This window comes from Haplochromis burtoni, unplaced genomic scaffold, assembly GCF_018398535.1.
Source record: "Haplochromis burtoni strain Fernald_Lab_line unplaced genomic scaffold, NCSU_Asbu1 Contig_1639, whole genome shotgun sequence".
Lineage (NCBI taxonomy): Eukaryota > Metazoa > Chordata > Actinopteri > Cichliformes > Cichlidae > Haplochromis > Haplochromis burtoni.
Window position 1 is genome coordinate 10,165 of NW_024584000.1, and position 6,644 is coordinate 16,808.

Here is a 6,644-nt window from a genome sequence, read left to right on the forward strand (position 1 = left end):
CTCTGTTCCCCACTTGTGAATGTTGAACCTTCTGCATTAGACATTTGCTAACAAAGCAAGACTGCAGAATTTACTGAGGAGATTAAAAGTCCTCATGCTGAGCACAGAGCTTAGTGTTGGCTGATGTTTTAAATGACATACATCCAGCAGTTTCTCTGACTATGATGTCAGCAGCATCTTTTTTCCTTTTTTCCAGTGTCTTAAAACATTATAAATACAAGAACATTGTCTAAAATACAGGATGGGGTTGATTCATGTTATCAAAATGTTTTCATGCTCACATATCTCCTGCATACATGCAATTCAATGACAGCTTTAAGCCCCCTGTGGGTCAGGCAATGCTGACATGGAAATTCTGCTCTCAGATAAACAAAGAGGAAATAATGCTATTGTGGAGGTATGTAATAACGACAGGAGAGGTCTCAGTGTCTCACTCCAATTTTATTAACTGACTCTCAGAACTTCACATATAGTGAGCGCCAAAATCTCCACCCCAACACTTCCCTTCAACTTGGGTGTGAGTGGAGCCACCTGGTGGTCCGCCACACATACCACCCCCCTGAACACACAGTTAGGTCTCTATTCAGTTCAGGACCCTGGGTCTAAGCAAACGACCCGAAAGACTGAACCTGGGAGGGAGAGAACAGGCAGAGGAAGGTCCATCCTGTGAACGAGGCTGGTGAAGGCGAGCAGGAAAGGCAGGAGGAGGCTCAAACGCCGGTGGTCCGGGGGTAGTCCTGGGGGGAAAACCAGAGTCTGTCAACCCCATCGAAGGAGGGCGGCCACGGCGAGGGGCCTGGGCCGGCACTACATTACTATCCGGAAGAACATGTGCAGGTTTAAGTCTGTCAACACACACAGTCTCCCTTCGACCCCCAAAATCCAAAACAAAATGTTTCTGGCCCGGTTCAATAACCCTGAATGGGCCGTCATACAGCGGCCGCAGCGGTGTCCTGTGGGCATCGTGCCTGACAAAAACAAACTTAGCAGTCTCTAAAGTCTTTGGAACAAAGGTGTCAGGCACGCAATGGTGCACCGGACCAGGAACCCGAAGCGAGTGCAAAAGCGGGTTGAGAGATAGCACCGATGGATCGAAGCAGGGAGGAGGATTTTCGGGCAAGAATTCTCCAGGCACGCGGAGGGGCTGACCAAACACTAGCTCAGCTGGGGAAGCGCCGAGATCCTCCTTAACCGCAGAGCGCAGCCCAAGCAAAACCCACGGGAGGCGGTCAACCCAATTGCCATCCTTTAAGGAGGCGCGAAAAGCAGCCTTAAGCGACCGGTGGAACCGTTCACACATCCCATTAGCTTGCGGGTTGTATGCGGTTGTGCGGTGGACTTTAGCCCCCAGTCCATCAGCCATGGCCGACCAAAGCTCGGAAATGAACTGGGGGCCTCTGTCTGACGTAATGTCCGCGGGTGGGCCGAAACGCGAGACCCAGCTTGACAAAAACGCCTTGGCCACCACTGCTGCGGTAGTGGACGCCAGGGGGACCGCCTCCGGCCACCTGGTGGTCCGGTCAACAACAGTCAAAAGGTGCGTAAAACCTTGTGACTGCGGCAGAGGACCCACCAGATCGACATGCACATGATCGAAACGTTTGCCGGGTATGAAGAACGGCTCCAGGGGCGCCTTGGTGTGTTTATGAACCTTCGCACGCTGGCAGGGAATGCACGCCGACGCCCATTCCTTAACAGATTTGCGAAGGCCTGGCCAAACAAATTTAGAGCTGACCAGTTTAACAGAGGCCCGGACCCCTGGATGAGAGAGAGCATGTACCGAGTCAAAAACTTGACGACGCCAGGAAGCGGGAACCACTGGGCGAGGGCGGCCGGTGGAAACGTCACAGACGAGGAGGGGACCACCGTCCTGCACGGGTCTGTCCTCTAGTATGAGGCCCGTCTGGGTGGATTTAAGCGCGAGGATGTCCGGGTCACCGCTCTGATCGGCAGCCATGGCGGAGTAGTCTATGCCGAGAAAGACGGGAGAAACCAGCGCACGGGACAAACAGTCAGCCACATGATTGGATTTACCAGCCACGTGCCGAATGTCCGTGGTAAACTCAGAAATGGCTGCCAACTGGCGCTGCTGGCGTGCACTCCATGGATCAGAAACCTTGGACATGGCAAACGTCAAGGGTTTGTGGTCCACGTATGCGGTAAAGTGACGACCCTCGAGAAAAAACCGGAAATGACGAGTCGCCAGGTGGAGCGCCAGTAGCTCCCTGTCAAAAACGCTGTAATTGCGTTCGCTGTCACGTAGCGTACGGCTGAAAAAGGCGAGCGGTTGCCAGACACCGAGATTCGCTGTTCCAGCACCGCACCCCACGAAACTCGAAAAGGCCGAAAGGTGTAATTACGGCGGTTTTGGGGACATCCTCCGCGCGCACGGGAACCTGGTGATATCCCCGTACCAAATCGATCTTCGAAAAAACCGAGGTCCCCGCAAGATGGGCGGAAAAATCTTGGATGTGGGGAATGGGATAACGATCGTTCTCTGTGACATTATTAAGACGGCGGAAATCCCCACAAGGTCGCCACCGACCATCAGATTTAGGCACCATGTGTAACGGAGAAGCCCAGGCACTGTTCGAACGCTGCACGATGCCCAGACGCTCCATGGTGGCAAATTCTTCCCGAGCGACAGCCAGTTTGGCAGGGTCGAGGCGGGCGCGCGAACACCGGGGGCCCTACTGTAGTTATGTAATGCTCCACCCCATGCTTCGTCACCGTGCTCGAGAAAGTGGGGACAGAGAGTGAGGGAAACTCAGAAAGCAAACACTGAAAAACGTCACCCGAATCTACTGAGTTAGCATGCACCACGGGCTGAGCACCCCGAGTCAAACAGGGTAATGAGGAAAATGACACAGCATCAATTAAACGTCTGTTAGCAACATCAACCAGCAGTCCGTGAGCACAAAGAAAATCAGCGCCTATTATAGGCACAGAGCTAGCAGCAACAACAAAGTTCCACTGAAAGTCACGGTCGTGAAAGCAAACAGTCACCAACCTTTCACCGAAGGTTTTGATGGGAGAGCCATTAGCCGCTGTTAGCAATGGCCCGCAGCCCTCAGCTAGCCTGTCCGAGCCAGCCGGGGGAAGAAGGCTCTTCTGTGAGCCGGAGTCCACCAGGAAACGCCTCCCCGAGCGTGAGTCCTCTAAGAAAAGCAGCCTTTCCTTGTTGCCAGCGGTCGCGGCTGCTACAGAGCGCTGACATGCCCGTTTCCCTGGGTCTGGAAACTGCAAGGCGGGAGACAGCGCCGTGCCTTCGCTCCAAAACGCTGGTGATAAAAACAAAGCCCCTTTCCGCGGTGCCGCCGTGCAGCGATTCCGGCCACCGTGGACGAGTCGGAGGGCCCCTGGAGCATCGGTGAGGGGGCGGGGGAAAACGCTGGTGAGTCCTGAACAATCGCCTGGACGCCGAAAGTCCTGGTAGCCAGGAGGATGCGATCCGCCTCTTCCGCAAGGGAGCGGTAATCCTTCGTGGCCAATAGCGGGGAGTTGGCAAGGCCAGCGCGCACTGGAGCCGGCAGCTGTCGGAGAAAGAGGTGGGTGAAGAGAAATCCTCCGTCATCCGCGCCCAGCAAGGACAGCATGCTCTCCATGAGCTCGAGAGCGGTGCCGTCGCCCAGGCCCGCGAGGGAAAGGAGTTTCTCGGCCCGCTCAGCATCAGAGAGGGAGTAACGCCGCAGCAGCAGCGCCTTGAGGGCGGCGTACTTGCCTTGGGCTGGGGGGTCCCGGAGGAGAGTCATCACGCGGCGGGTTGACAGCGGGTCAAGTGAGGCCACCACATGGTGGTATTTAGTATCGTCGGCTGAAACTCCACGAAGAGCAAACTGAGCTTCTACGTGCACGAACCATGAAGGAGGATCGTGAAGCCAAAAATCCGGCAATTTAAGCGCCACAGCAAACGCAGCCATCGGCGGAGGTGAAAGTCCGGCGGCAGCCGATGCTTCCAGGCCGGAGCTGGCTTCGTCGTCGAGCCTTAGCATGTTCGCTACAGGGGTCACCAATGTGGAGGTATGTAATAACGACAGGAGAGGTCTCTGTGTCTCACTCCAACTTTATTAACTGACTCTCAGAACTTCACATATAGTGAGCGCCAAAATCTCCACCCCAACACTTCCCTTCAACTTGGGTGTGAGTGGAGCCACCTGGTGGTCCGCCACACTATACAAGTAACTCGTTATCGTGAGGAACAGAGGTTTGTTAGTACAAGATAGCTAAACAATTAAACTGTTATCAGAAGAAATGAAGCTTTGTTATCTAGAGATAATTTTTTTCAAGCGATAGCAGCAATAAAAAAATGATTGTAGTGGCCAGTCACACTGGGATAACTACGGAAATTTGTCTGCACACTGTAATCCAGGCTAAAACAACCATACGTGTTAGTCACGTCATAAAAACCCATTTCTTATACACAAACAAATACTGAGGAAAATCGGAAACAATAGCGTAAAAGATCCAGGATTAAAAAAACAGGATTTAGTCCTTGTGTTTTAAAATTGTAAAAAAAAAAAAAAAAAAAATGTATATTTTGATTGATTTTTATGGTTCATGCACTTTTATTGATTTTATATAGGGCTGTTTTTATTATTCACATTAATATTATTCAGTATTATTTTGGGCCTGGCCTTAAGTACTCTGTCTAATAACAGTATCCGATATAATTCCAGCACAACAAAATGCTAACCATCCAAATCTCCATTAAGTGTAATATTTTTAATTATTTTTCAGAAATATGTCTTATGTAAGAATGGATGATTAACAGGTTTAGAAAAAGTAGAAGATAAAAATGGTGCTGTACTCGGTGGAATCAAAATCTAAGTGAAAAGATAAATACATCTGGTGTCTTTTTAAAAATGAAATCTTAATAAATAAGGTAAAGACAGCGCGAAACACAAAGTGTCTTAAATATGTAATCTCTGGTATTTAGACAAGCAGTGCAGGACTTGTCCCTTTTCTTCGGTGGATAAATGAAAGGTGGCCAGAAACTGATGACCTTTTTGTGAATGATGCAGATCTTCATTTTGCTTGGCAGCTGTAACAGAGTCAGTCATGCAGAAGGAGCAGAAGGTTGACAGATATGACTTTCTTTTGGCGTGAACATTTTAAAATTTGTTAGTTAGTCCAATGCTTTGTGAGGGTGTCATTGACAGAGATTCTGAAACCCTGGACTGGTAAACAAAAAATAAGCAGTTAGTGATCCATGCAGAGTAGCAAAATAAATACATAACTAAAAAATACACAGCCCGTGCAAAGAGTTGATCTGAGCCTGTACTACGAGGCAGAATTTTTTCTCATCCAGGTAGCTTCAGGGTTAATCTTGGGTTTTCTTTACTGTGATGGTGGTTCACTTCCTATTGGGCTACATCGCCAGGTATGAAATCACTGCCTACTGATCAGATCTCCAGAAAACAGCATCATGACTCGTGGAAGACCTCCTCAGATCTGTGTGTACAGAGTAGGTAGATTTTTTTTTTATTAGGTCTAGTGCCTTTGTGTTTCCCTGGTGAGCATCAGCCATAATCAGGTCAATAGATTCTTATATGTAACTTTATTCCTTGATTTTTTTAAAATTCGGTTCTATTTAACTGAGAACAACAAATGCATTCTATATGCCTTAATACAGGGGTGTCAAACTCAAATACACAGTGGGCCAAAATTCAAAACTGGAACAAAGTCGCGGGCTAACGTTAATATTTATTGAAACATATTTATTCCTCCAGATATAAGAATGAATCTTTTCTTATGGACTCAAACACGTTTTGCTGAAAAACTGAATATCGAACTAGCAAAGCTTAATACTAAACAATATATATATTAGCTGTATAATACCAGTAGGCCAGCTCTAATAGTAATTTGGTATGGCTTCGCAGGCCAAATGTAATTAGGCTGCGGGCGAAATTTGGCCCGCGGGCCAGAGTTTGACACCTATGCCTTAATATGTGATCCTAGAACAGAATACCTATTTATACTTTTATTTCATATTTGAGTTATTTTGCACAGTGCCTTTCTGTGCAAAATTCATGTCACTAGATAAAACATTACCTTTGTTATTTGCAGTTTACGTTTAGATTGTATCATTTGATTTTATCCCCTCCGGGTGCTGACCTATTTGTTACTGAATATTAAAGCACAATTGTGCACTTAAAAATAACCCAAGCCTTGTATATCAATGCCAGATGATATAATTTTAATCAGGAACATTTTTTAACAAAATTTTTCATTTTACTTCTTGTCTTTTTGTCTATGGCGTACTCAAGCTGTTTGTTTATATCTTCTTGTTCTGTTATCGCCACAGGCAAGTTATAAAGGCTCATATTTGCAGCAAATGAAAACCATCTGTAGCATCTTCTATTCAGCACAATTCACATTTTAACATAGACCTGGAACCTAGGATGTGTTATTATTGTGGGCCGAACATGCTTTATATTTCTTACGCATGTACAAAATAAGGTGCGACAATGTACAAATCAATCTATAAACTAGTATTTTTATGTTTTGCTTATGTACTCGGTCATTGTTGTTACCAGTGTGTAGCATCTCCAGCTGTTGTTACTACCCTGTGCATGCCCAAGACTCATATAAACACATACTATTACAGCTTCTATAAGGAAGGCTCTTTGAGGAAAAAGGTCTGG

At 47.6% G+C, this 6,644-nt stretch overlaps 1 pseudogene; it reads right to left on the minus strand.

The window, feature by feature from the left end:
* Positions 1 to 398: 398 nt before the first annotated feature.
* On the minus strand, positions 399 to 3,992 carry LOC121813406 (annotated as a pseudogene).
* Positions 3,993 to 6,644: the final 2,652 nt, after the last annotated feature.